Below are 14,112 nucleotides of genomic sequence, written 5' to 3'. Positions count from 1 at the left end.
CCTCTGTCCATTGTCATTAGCGTAATTAGATCTTTCAGCTCAGTTTCAGGCTTGGCGTGTCCTTCTGTAATGTTAGCTCCTTTCTTTTTTTTTTTTTTGATATAATTTTACTCTGCTCTCGTTCCACTAATTTTGATGCCATGGAACGTGCGCAATTTGTTTACCATCAACATAATTGGCCTGTCCTGCTGTCCTGTTTCCCCGGGGCCCACTTGGTGTGCTTTTTTAAGCGCTTTTTTTATTTCATCGGGAAAGTCTTGTGGCCCAAAGGCAATTAGTTGGAATGATTAAGCTGATGCGACTCCCGGGCCAGCTCACCTTGGTAATTACATTAGTCGCTGCCCTCCCAGCGATGAATCAACGATGAAATGCGACGCACTCACTCAAATTGGCCAGGCCATCTATCATAGGGTTAGGAATAGGGATAGGGATATCTATCTATATAGACCACCGAAAATTCGATCAGCTAACAGCTGCGGTGCCTCACTTTCTGCCAGACAATGCGGAACTATTTTCAATTGGTTCTTATTCAAATATTGTGAGTCCTTGTTAGCTTGTTTGTTTCTTTGTTTGTTTGTTTGTTTGTCGCTTTGTCAATCAGATTGATCGATCTGGTTCAGGGGAGGGTGATCTTGGGTTGGTTCTAGGGCTTGCCACACACACACAACCGCCACCTAGGAATGATGATTGATCACACATGGGCATTGCCCGGGCAGATTTTTCATTTTCTGCATTGATTTTGAGTTGACAATTTAGCTATGATGGTTGGAAAATGATGGAGAGGATGTGGGATTGAGTTTAACTTGAATGAGATTCTGTAATTTATGAATGGTCTTTGATCTTTAAAATACTAGAAAATGGTTTAAAAATAAACTAAAAATCTTACTCATAAGATTTTGCTTCAGTTTCTAGACCTAGAATCTGAAATATCTCCTTTAGAGGCAAACTCTTTTCCAAGTTTCCAATTTATAGACCCAATATCCTTAGCTATTAACTCCCAGAGTGTTATGCAATTACCAACTCTTGTATAAACAACCAAAAATTAATTTGAAATCTCTCCTAATCTTTACGAGCTTGGAACTACACGATTCTCCTTGTTTTTTACAGCATTCCCCATTTGTAGGGCCACCTTCCAGCGATTGTATGACATTTTAGTGCCCGCTAAATGTAATAACTTAGCTCTTTTCCTTTGCCACTCCCTTCTGGCAACTTCCCCCCTTTCTTTTCTTTCTCTTTTTTATACTTTTTATAGCCTATTGGCCCACTCGCTGACTAAACGTTTACAACTCCCCGAGCGCCTTTGGACAATTTGACACTTGACTGCCCGACTTGAAGTATTTCGTTTTGTTTTTCCTTCACTTTATGACTTACAACTTACAACTCTTAAAAAACCAAAGCAGCAGCAGCAGCAGCAGCTCCCCCACAATAAATGTAAATCCCAACCACACAGGAAAACTAATTAAAAAGACCTTTTTGTGGGGCGACAATAAAATTTATGAAAATTAACATAAAAATTTGTGTCTGCGATTAACTCGGAAAGCACACACACGACAGGGAAACGTTTTTGGCCATATGGAAAATCACATAATAAACAAACGGAACCAGGGCAATAAAACCAAATATGGCGACACTCGTGTGGGAGTTGGGGGACAACCCAAAGGGGAGGACCCAAGATGATGATGATGATGATGATGATGGGGGCCTGCTTATCATTTCTCTGGAAGCCCGGAAACACGCTTGATACGGCTGACTATATGGGCAAGTTGGCCAGGCCAATTTCAACTTTGGCGACAACAAGTCACGACAGCAGTGGCAGCAGCAGCAGCAGCACAAGGCACAGCAGCAACAGCAACAAAAGTTAAGCTCTGCGGCGCAACCAAAGCGATTAGGCTGATTGAAGTCAGTGTGTGGGCACTGAAAGAAAATACTTTCAATTTTCAAAACAAATAAAAAAGAGTAGTATCCGTTATAGGGGGTATTATCATTACAAAAATTGTATTCATTATCATTAATAATCATTAGAATTTAAAACTTAAAATTAAAACCTTAAATAAACATTTTTTCTCAGTGCCTTTTCGCCTATCTAAGTGGGGGACTGCGGCCGCAAATATCTTCAAAACAGAAAGGATGAGTCAGGGGGTGAGTTTGAGGTTAAATTTGAGTTTTGTGCGCCAGGTGGCGCTATCCACAGTCGGAGGAGTATATAAAAAGTTTGGAAAAAAAACTCAAATCTCACACGCTCGCTGTATGAGTAATGTGCACCTTATGCCGCCGCCAAGTCGAATGCGATTAGGGATATATATCCCTACCCCCTCTTCCTTGCCTTTATTAACCCCTTAACTGATGATGTGGCCGCGTCTGCAGCTCAAAATATTATGATGGCCTCATTTACACGCTGCTTTTCCGATTTCCCGTTGATCTCCGATCCTGCCAGAGGGTTGTTAGTTTTATGAGTCTCTATAAATTCTTTCTGTTTGAAAACTTTTATGGTTTAATTTGATTTTCGGCTTAGTTTTCCCAAAGCCAAGTCTATTTTCCAAACCAAAAATGACAGAAACTCGGGCGTAGCTCATCAAAATTAATTTTATGGCCAGCCAAAAACTTTCGACAACAATTTGGCTTTCCCGGCACCACCCTCATTAGGTTCATTCCTAAACGCTTTTCCAGGGTGGCGGGGGGTTGGTGGTGGAAACTTTTGGTTAATTAAACGCAAATTGTTGTGGCGGCAAATTGCGAAAAAATTGCGAAACTTTGTCGGCAAGCCATTAAAAGCCTTTTGTCACAAAAGTTTATTGTCTCACAGTGGAAAAGTGGAAAAACAGAAACAGGGAAAAATAAGAAACAAAAACGGGTTAATTGCGCAAAAAGGCAAACATAGGAGGGGGGTTAAGGGGCTGAGGGAAAAGCCAAAGCAAACAAATGACATTCGGTACTTTTTGGCTTTTATGTCACAGCCATAAAAATGTTTTTGGCCAACAGACAGACAGACAGAGAGAAAGAGAGAGAGAGAGTGGAAAACCAACATGGCGTCGCCAGCTTCCTTGGGGTTGCCCACTTGAATGGCCAAGTATGTGTTGACACTGGCATGTAGTTGTTGTAAGTAACGAGGAAAATCAGGGGAAAAACCAAGGGGGTGGGCGGTTGGTCGGTGGGCGGATGTCCTGCGTCGCTCTGCGCAAATTTGCCACTTCAACAGCTCCTTGCGGATGCCGTAAGCACTCTTGTGAACGAGCTCTGGAGCATTTTCATTTATTTTCCTCACATTTTCCCCAGTTTTTCTCGCTCTCTCTTCGGCTTCTTCTTGCTGTCTCTCCTTGTCTTTTAGATACCTACCACCCTCGCCCCCCCTTGTTGGAGAATTTATGCTTCTGCATTTTTCCCTCCTTTTCCGCTTCGATTTTTTGGCAAGTTGGAAAGTTGTGAAACGATGCTCACGGAATTTTAAGCAGCCGCTTTCCCAGCTTTTCCTTCTGCTCTCATTTTTTCGGCTGCTCTTTTTTTTCCTTTCTTTGTCAATATTGTTACTGAGCAGCGGAAAATGTGCTGTGAATTTTAAATCGGTTTTCCTCGGCCGCGCTGAGTTGCTTACATAATCAGCGGAAGTTTTGGTCTGCTCCTGCAGATTCTTATATTTTATCTTAGTTGCAAGTCCACACCAAGGAGACGGTGTGGCAACAATGGCTTCTAGAGAGGTTTTTCTGGTTTCAGTTTAATAAATATGAAAGGTTTTTGGGGGAAATAATGAAAGTTTTTATCAATTTAAAATTATTTTGTTAATCTAAACACTAAAATCATTTATAAAAACATTAAACCTTAGCTTAACTCTTACCAAGATACTCCAAATGACCATTTAATGCCGTAATTAGCCCATGGCTTGCCTCATGTCCCAAATTAAAACCTTACCTAGCTCCGAGAGACATAACAATTACCTTCCCAATTTCCCAAGCCAAACCGAAAACCCAACTGTTCATTACACTTAACAAAATGGTGGGTATTCAGAGAGCACCTCCTCACCACCCAACCCAAGCATGACCAACGAAAACAATTAAAGCCAAAAAAGATAGACAAGTCTAAACAGACATGCATAGAAACCGACACTTATGCTTATCTGCATAATTTATGGTCAAAATCGGACGCAACCATTTCCACCGTTTTGTTTGGGAATTGCACCACGTGGTGTCCCCCTCCCCCCCTCCTACTCCTCCATCCGAAAAAATGCTAATAGGCGCCACCCAAATTCAGAAATTGTAAAACAATTAAAATGTAATAAGCCGAGAGGGGTCAGCTCTCAAAGTCACTGGGCGGTTTTCCTTTTTGGGTTTCCTCTCTCGCGAAGGTGGGAATGGTAAATAGAGTAATTAATAATGGTCGGAAGTTTTGAGGGCAGGTAACGCCTCTATTAGGCAAAATATGATAAACAGTTTTGGTTGGGCAAGAAAAGACGAAGGATGTCAGTGGGTTAACCGTGGGTTAAGGTTAATGCACACAGCACCCGCTGAGCTTTTGATTGACACTTGACATTTCTTGTTGGCCAACACGGTTAGCGGAACATTTTCTTGACATCGTGACTGGTTGGATTTGTGTGTTTTTTCCAGCTAAAGAAAAGATGAAAATGTGTTGATAGTGTTTTGGGGAAATGCTTTTTCAGGCTCTGCTGGCTAACTGGGTTGTGCAGTTAGATTGGCTTAGAGCTTAGGGTTTTAAGTACAGTTAGGATAATTGTGGTTATCATGAGGGCCATAAGTGCTAAGGGCTTTGAAAGTTGAGGAAAATAAGCCAAAAAGGTGTTTTTTGATGAGTAACTTTAGTGACTAAGCAGCTGAAGTCAGGTTATGAGCTACAAAGACTCTCTTAACATAAAGTTTCCTCTAAAATATGTTTTGTTTTAAGTTTATGGAATACTAAAAGTAGTTATAGTAACTAAATATTCTTTAACTAAGCTGTTTGTATCTTCTTAACCCCTCTCTGCCTGAAAAAAACCACATAAAAACCCAAAGAACTCCCATTGGAAGCCAAAGCGTTGAATGCACGTGGCAAGCCATATAAATTTATACCCGTTTTATATGGTATACACCCCCCACCCCCCCATATATACACCCACACACTCACACATATGTAAAGGACAGTATTCGGAAAAGACCAGAGGAGGAGGAAAAAGGCTCCACAACGCAGGCAAGCCCAAAGCGTCAACTTGTGAAGCTGTGTGCAAAAAATCATTAACACGCACACACCCACACAGAGACACAGATACAGGGGGTGGGGGTCCCTCCTTTTAGGGGTATTTGTATATATATATATGAGAGTGTGCTTGTGTGTGGGTGGCTGAGTGTCCTTTTCTGCGAGACTTGCTTAAATTACTTGGCTTTTTACATGCGGCAGTGAGGCACATTAACACTGTAATGTGCAAAAAGTGTTCCTCAGTTGGTCCCTCTCTGTGTGTGTGTGTGTGGGTGTGTTAGTGAGTGGGTGGCTGTGTTGGTGAATGGTGGGGAAACAACATGGCGTCCTTGTTGCTGCCTCAGTTACTGTGTAGTTGTAGTTGCGGTCCGAGTGGAGCTCATTGCCATGCATAAAAGGCTGTGCCAGAAGGGGTTTATGCGGGGAGTTGTAACTTAATCATGAAATGAAAAGAAAGATGCCTTACTTTTGGTCAAAAAATATAACAAAGAGAATGAACTTATTCTTAGTTAACTTTATTCCAGATGAGGTTTTCTTCCCTTCTCCCTACTTCTCTCCTTTGCCTGGTTTTTACTTTCAAATCTGTTTCTAGTTCGCTTTTTCAACACGCATAAACCTTAAGACTTCCAAGGAGCCCTGGTGGGCGTCAGATACTTTTAGTTAAGATTAATTGTTATATATTAACATGGCGTCGAGTTACGAAGTCTGCGAAAACGAGCTATTTACAAGCTAAACGAAAGTTGACTTTGCCCAAACGACCACGAGAAGCGAAACGAACTGAGTGGAAGCTGATGCTGATGCTCAGGCTGAGGCTGATGGTAAATGTTGATGTAAATGTTGTCTCCTGGCCGAAATGGCAGTGAAAGTGTTTACTCTGGGGAAGGGGAAAAATCAAGGGAGAGTGGAAAATGGCTGAGGACTGAGCCACTTTACTAAAGAGCAGAATATTTAAGGCCTCGAAATGCTGGGCTGTTTATGGCATATCTTGTACGAGTGTGTGTGTGCTGTCTGCTAGATTTATGTTTGCCCATTTTCATGTTTTATCATCAGCTGCGACTGCCATAGCGACGGCGGTCCTGGAATTATTCATGCCATTCGCCATGTTACTCATACGCCGCGTATGAAAAGGGTTTTCAAAATGGCTGCCATTTGGCCTATTGCGTTTGAATTATGGGCCAAAAGGGTCTGCTCGAACTTTGTTTTTCTGTACTGCGGTTTTATCTGGCAAATGGTGGCCTTGCTTTTTGCGAATGGAGGCTTAAATGTAGTTCAGAATGTGGTGCGAAATGGAAAGCGTTTTCCTGATTTACCAGGGGGTAAGTATGGGTTATGAGGGTTTAGTAAACTCCTTTTCTACCATAAACCTTAATTTAGAGTTTAAGGAAGGCAAAAAATTATAACATCCCATTATAATATACCTTAAATTTCTGATATTTTATGACATTTTGCAATCTTACTTTCATTCAGCAAAACAACATAATCAGCTTTATCGATTTTACATCTCATTTTTAATGCCTTTCCCCCACCGCTCACATTGCACATTAAATGAACTTCTTGAGCCATCAACCCCTCGGCTTTTATGTCCTTTTCCATAACAATTGATCGTTGTCTGCCTCCCAGTGACATCTTGGCATATGTTTGGAGAATCTGCTACTGCCCCATTTTCCGGCATGGAAGCCCCTGCCAATTTTCCGCAACTGTCGCATTTGGAACCACAAACAAATTTGTCTACGACTTTCGAGATGAACGCACCATCGGTTGCCGAGGAACAGCATATTGACAGTCCAAACGGGAAGTCAATACGGAAATGGTTAGCGAAATTCCAAGCTTAACATCCTATTCCTGCCCCTTGCCACTCCCCCTCATCCATATCCTCGCCGCCCACACTCAACGCTCTGTCACTTTGGGCGCAAATTTCGCCATTTCCACCCTCGCTAATGTGCAAATAAAAATGTTAAAAGGGTCCTGTAGCACTCAATTACACGCCCTGGTGACCATTTCCCCAACCCCCCTCCACACCCCCCACTGAATTCTAACAGTGTGCGTGACTTGTGTGTGTGTGTTGGTGAGTGTGTGCCAAGGATCCTGGCTATGTAGAGAAAACATTATGGCGCGCGAACGGAAGTTGCCATCTTGTTGATGGCAGTTAAAGATAAGCGAAAGCGAACACAAAAAAATGTAAACCCAAGCAGGACGCGGACTTTTTTTATGTGGCATGCCCTACGTTTTAGGTGGGGCATGTTGAATGTGCAACCCCAATAAGTTGTTTCAAGTAATAAGTTTTTAGCACTCGTTTCTACTTAAGAACTTTCTTATTATGGTAATTGATGAAGTTAACTTATATTTTTTAAGTAAAAATGAGAAATACTAACATCATAAAAAGCCAAAAAGGATATTTTCTTAAATATTTATATTAAATTTATTGATTATTTTTATAATTTTTTCAGGGACTTTCTTTTTCGAATCATCTTTTCATCCCATTCAGACTTTCTATCTTTTTTTTTGCCATTTTCCCAGTTAGATTTTCATGCTTTTCCGCGCTGCTCGCTGCTTGGCTGCTTTTTATTGCCTGCATTTTATGTTATTTGTTTCTATTTTTTGCCTCTCCTCCTTTGTGCCTTTTACCATGACCGCCATGTTGGCAGTTATCTCCAGTTTGGTTCCTGTTTCCGGCCCCCTCCCCCCACCAGTAATCCTCCTCCTTCTGTCTTTGGCATTTAAGTTTTATGGCTGTTTGCTTTGTTATTTTCCAACGAGTATTTTTTCCACTTGACACTGGGTCTCCTAATTTGCAATTTTGTATGGAGACATGGACGACGACGACGACGACGAAGACGACGCCTTAAAGCGGTTTTGTCATGTCATTTGGTAATTGGGTGGCAGCGGTTGGCACTTTATATATTTCGCCGCCAGTTGGCAGCCCTGGCCATGGTCACACATGGTCACACTGGCAGGCTTTTGACATATTATGAAAAGGAGTGGCATTGGGAACTACCCATGCTTAATTTTGTCCCCCATACTTGGCCAAATTAAGTGCCCCATAAAGTCCACATTTTTACAGCTCATAAAACACGGCCAGAAAGCGAACTTCAACGCTGCCGCAAGTTGCTCGGTTCGATCGGGTGTATAAATAAAATGTCCGTTTAAAATCAATAAATTATAATTAAATTATAACTTAAGCGCATGCTAATTTCCACTGCCCGGTGGATGCCAAAAATACTCGAAAGCTCCCCCGCGGCGTTTGTCGTCGCATTCTCGCGATGTCTCTTGTAAATGGCATAAAAAAATATCAGAAAATTAAACTCGTGCTCGTTAAGCTGACACATAAAATTGGTAAATTAAAATTGGCTAAAATAAAAGTTAAGGAAATTTCATAAACGATTTTTGCCAGATTTCTTTCTGGGTTAATAAAGTGTCAGATGGGATTGTGGGGTTGGGCTTTTGAGATTTCAGCTTCCTCGTTTTCGATTTCAGCTTATCCCGTAATCTGTCGTTGTAAATTTTGCATAAAAACAAAATTAATATTCTAAACGAAAGTCAATTGCATGGCAGATTTCCCCTGCTTAACCAATTTTTATCCCAAAACAAAAGTAAACAAAGATCTCAATTATGTTAATAAGTTTCACGCCCTTCCGCGAGGTTTTTTTCTCATAGCAAGCCCCCTTGCAACCCTTAAATTTCTCCCCTAAACCCAAAATTATATGCAGACATAGACAAACAGTCAGCATCCTTTCAGGGTTACCACCTTTCACCCCGAGAGCGGAAAATTTCACCAGCCACAAGGCAAACTCCATTCAACACCAATTAGGGATGATCATCGGCAAGGCAAAGGAACAGCCGAGAGGGTGGCAGGTGGATGGGCTGACAGAGTTGAGTTGTCGTCGGTCCACCCCAATTGGGGTGTCATTTGTTATTGAGCCAGCAAAAACAGAAGAAAAAAACAAACGTTGACTTCACTCCCCGAGTGCCATAAATACATCCCACAGCATAGACAAACAATCAACAATTTATGCGACTCCCGGAGAGGATGAGTGGGCCACTTGAGTGGGTGAGGGGGTGTTGGTGTTGGTTTGGAGGGGGAGGTAGTATGGCAGGGTGGCTCATGGGATGGGGGTGGCAGGATGGTTTCACTGCTAAATTGCTCAACAACGGGGGCGCATGTTAAACATGAATTATGAATTGTTATTGAGATTGATGTTGTTGTTGCTACTCAAGCACTGGGAGAAAAGGGGGATTGAGTTTAAAATTTCATAAAATTAAAATTAAAATATAAAATAAATGTTGAATGGGGTAGATTTTGGTATTTAAAGTGTTAAAATTGGTAAATTAAAAAGAAAATTTATAGATTTTTAGTTTTTTTTCTAAATTATTCTTGATTTCCTGAGACTTTCTAAAAAATGGCTCTAAAATAAAAACTTTATTAATAGTATCTAAAAGTCTTAGTTAGGCTAGGAAATACACAATTTCAAACATTAATTTTCAACCTTTTAACTTCACATTTCCTCTAGTTTTCTCTCCAGTGTACTCCATCTCAATAAAGTCGAGGGTTAGCCTCCTTCTAACCAGCTTGGCTTTGTTTTGTGTGCGGTAATTTCATTGAAATCATGTTGAGTAATTGGTGCTGCTGCTGTTGCTGAACTTTCGGGGGTGTATAAATAACCCGGGGGTGACTTTATACAACCCACCCCCTGCCACCCGCAACAAAACCCCCCCCACCCCTACTCACTGGATTAGGCCACCGCTTTATGCGGTTTGTATTTATTGCCCGCTTGGTGTCTGTGTGTTTGTGTGCAAGTTACACATGTAACGTGTATCTGATGGATAGCAAACCACCCAGGGGGTGGCATTTATGTAATATGCCACTGCAAGTGGTTGGTTGTTTGCTAATTTGGCCATAATTTGTGACTGTTTATTTATTTTCGGCCACTTGGAATTAATTTTCCAACAAATTGTGACAGCCAAGCGGCGATGAAGTTACTTTTTACATATGTTAACATTGCTAATAAGGTGGGGAGGGGGTGAAAAAGGAGGTACTTGGGTGGTATTTTATAGATAAATGAGTTAGGGGGGTTATTTATGGTAGAGTTTTGCAGGGATTTTCTTTGATTTGTTGGGAGTTTTTAATGATTTTTTAAGTTAATAAATAAATTTCATTATTTTTTAGATATTTTATATAATTTTCCCTTTAATCACCCCTTCTACTACCCCAACTCAAGACCAGTTTCCCTCTTTGAGTTATACAAACACACACCCAAAACGTTCGTGTTGAAAAATGTGATGTTTAATTTCGCACATTAAAATCAGAAAATTATCAGACACGAAGGCCCATAAACCGCACACCGAATGCCTCCCTCTACCCCACCCCCCTGCACAACAAAAGCACAACGAGCTGAAGGAGAGACTACAGTGAGTAAGATTAAAATCTTCCCAGAATTGTGTGGACAAAGCCAAGACGAGGCAAAGCCACATAAATGAGAGACAGCCTGGGGAGAGGGTGGAGTGGAGGTAGGTGGAAGTGCAAGCAGCAACCTGGTGGCAGACAGGGCCAAGCCACAAGGAGTCAAATCGATATTGGCAATGAGAGACGGAGGCCAGACTGCCAACGACACCAGCTGAAAACAAGGCACTGAGAGAAATGGGTAAAGGAAATAGTGAGAGTAAAGATTAAAGGTTGGAAAAATGTAAGAAATTGTGGGGTTAAAGATATTATCAAAGTTTTAGGGCTAGAAAAGTGAAAAAATATTTCTAAAATGTGAAATATTTCTCTTAAATTTTGTTTTATAATATTCCCAGCACTATATTCTCTCAGTGCATCCTCTTCCCAGTCAACGTTGGCATGTAAACAAATCGATTTGTTTCATTGATGACATTCTTGGCGAGATTTTTGCAAAATGTCATAAAGTTTATGACTTAAGTCTTTTGTTTGGCTCTGACTGGGACGGAACCCGAGTCCACAGCCACGTCTGAGCCTTCGCCTTTGCCTTTGCTGTTGCTGTTGCCTGAAAATATCATTATTAAACAGATCGAACTGGAACCTAACCGGTTTGCCATTAAGATCAGCATCCGAGCCGAGTATCAGAACGGAGAGAAATCAGAATCAGAAGTGTCCCCACAGCCCGTTTGGCATTCACACCTACAAAAGTGTCATGCGTTTGGCATTTAACTTGAAAATACGAAATACTCACCTCTCAGCTTTTCAGTTTGTATGTATAGTTTCTTTTTTTTTTTTTTTTTTTTTGCGCATCCACAAATTTAACGATTAAGACGTGTTAAATTGTTAACAAGCCACTTGCAGTTATTGCCAATAAGCTGCAAATTTACGAGGCTTGGCCTGGGCCTCTTTGATGGGTTTGGTTTTTGGTTTCGTTTCCAGCCTGGGTTTGGTTTTCGGATTAGCTAGCTCTTCTAGCCCCGGGGTCGTCTCCATTTGCATCTGAAAGATGCCCCCCAAAGGCATTCGTTGCACTTTGTTAGCCCACCATTGGGTGGAGACTCCTCTTCGCTGGTGGCAAGAGGCATTTGAAATGCGTGACCAACTCGGTGGGTTGTCTGGTTTATCATTGGGTTTTATGGGATGTTTTAATGGGGAGGTAGATGGCTCTGGCATGAGGTTAGAAGTGGCAAAACTTGAGTTAGTTTTAAGAATTTTTTGATAGTTACTAAGAATACTTTTTATTTTTTATTGGATTTTAGATGGGAAAGAGGCATTGCCTTGTTTTAAGATTGCAAAAATCATTGATTTTCAAACTTATTGAGTTACTTTCAATCTCTGGCATATAGTTTTACATTTCCCAATCTGAAAAGCACTATCTTAAAGCCATTTCATATAGGTAATTCCACTTTCTCAAGAAAGACTACTCCCATTTATCGCTGAAACTATACCCTTAACCCCCTAAGACTGCTCAATTTTAGACCCATTTTGTCTATCAATTTCATAGCCATTATAAAGCCCCCGCTTATCCCAAGCTCAGCTCTAAGTTTAGCTGACAAAAACTCAAACTGAAACCAAAATCCAATCAATATTGAACCAAATCCTCAACTTAAGCCCCTCCATAGATCAGTCTTAGCCACGCTTATTGCAGTTTAAACAGACACCGATATAGACATAACACTGCCGTTGAATGCCCACATCCAGATACATAAATTAAGGCCAGAACTGTATGATATCCAGCTATGATATCCATCAGTGCTTGGCCCTATTTTTGGGGCGTAACTTGCATATAAACGGTGCTAATAACACATTTAAACTGGTCAACAAATTACCGTTTCCCCAATGCCAGGCACGGCCGGCCAGTTCGTTATTCGATTCGATTAAATGTCTTTTCAACAAATTTTCATGCAAATGAGATGGATGTAAATGGTAAATCTGTCTTTTGTTAGGGATTAGAGTTGAGCATATGTCTGGTTTGTAGCTGAGTTTGGGTTTTAAGTAGCTGAAAATGTAGATGGGAGGTGCTGGTTAAGATAGAACTTCTTATAAATTCCCAAAGTCAGTTTAAATATTAAGAAATTATTTAAAATATTAAAGAATTTTGTTTAAGATACAAAGATAGAAATATACTTTTTGCTGCTTCTTTAAAGCTACTAAAGTAAACACTCGCCAGCACTACTTCCCCCACCTTAAAGCTTCTATTTCTTGGCCCCAAACAGATGACCAGCATCTGGCTTAGACAATGCGACGACGGCGGTCCAACTCGGGCGGGCTCATTTGTCGCGGCTAGTTTGGAACTTTTCATGAAAACTTTTGGGCCATAAAAAGTGTCAAGCGGCGGACAAAGGGGCCAACTGCTGAAAAGAAATTTTATGTGGCCGGGAAAATATCAACAGCGTGCCATTGTCCGGATATTGATTTCCAAAGGTGTGACGACCTCTTTTGTCCCCCCTTAACGATTTCCAGGCGATAACGCTGAGGGCGATTTATGAATGAAATTCAAAAACTCAAATTCCGTATAGTTTATAGACATAAAGTCTGGGCAGTATTTTGGATTTCTCAGTTTTTTTTGTTTGGTGACTCAGAAGTGGCCTAACGATTTGTTTGCCCGCTGGGCGTTTGTCTGTGAAAGTGTAATATTGTGACACTTTTGATTGACCCTCTCGGTATTGTGTTCAATCATAAGAATGGAAAATGGAAAATGGAAAATGATAATACAGCACTGAGCTCTGCTTAGCATTGGTAAATGGTTCTATTCGTGTTATTGTTGCATTGCTTTCCAATTAGCGGAGCAAAGCCAAAATTTATGTTGCATTTATTACATAATTTGTCCAATTTTATGTCGAGGCTCAAGAGAGTTTTACGAGCTCTGCCTCTCTGTCTGCTATCTGCTATCTCCTACTTCCTTGGCCAAGGTTTTTCCAATTTCAGTGCCGGATTAACAGGGATTTTCCGTGCTGAATACTGCTGCTCTGCTCTGCTCTGCTTTCCATTGCCATTTCTCCTTGCCTTGTGTGACGACATTTTTCAATTAAGAAAGGATCACAAGGCGCTTAGTAAGGCAGTTTGGCTTTCGAGCTCTTTCGGGCTCTTTCTTTCCAGAAGTTGGCTTTTAATTAATTACAGTTTGTGTTAGAGATGGGAAAGTGGGCGGAGGCTAAAGAATGAATGTTTCTTAAAGGAGGCTCTGGCTTTTCAATATCCCTTTTCTTCTATAACTTTTTTTTACTTTTCAAGGAGAAAGGCTCATATATCACCCTAACACCTCTAGCTAAAGTATCTTTTTGTCAGAACACTTCTTGGCAGCTGCTTTTATGGCAAACTGAGACCAACTGCCAGCCAAGTTTAGGAGAACTTTTCCCATATTGATATTAGACATTTTCATTTAGCATTTTCCTCTAACAGTAAACCCACACAGCAATTACTCAAAGCATCTTGAACTATGCATTTAACAGCGGTTAGCAGTTAGAACTAACTAACCGTCGGACTAGGCTAATCACACT

Source organism: Drosophila eugracilis, unplaced genomic scaffold, assembly GCF_018153835.1.
Source record: "Drosophila eugracilis isolate 14026-0451.02 unplaced genomic scaffold, ASM1815383v1 contig_1197, whole genome shotgun sequence".
Classification (NCBI taxonomy): domain Eukaryota; kingdom Metazoa; phylum Arthropoda; class Insecta; order Diptera; family Drosophilidae; genus Drosophila; species Drosophila eugracilis.
The sequence above is the reverse complement of the archived record's forward strand: the minus strand, read 5'-3'. Positions refer to the sequence as shown.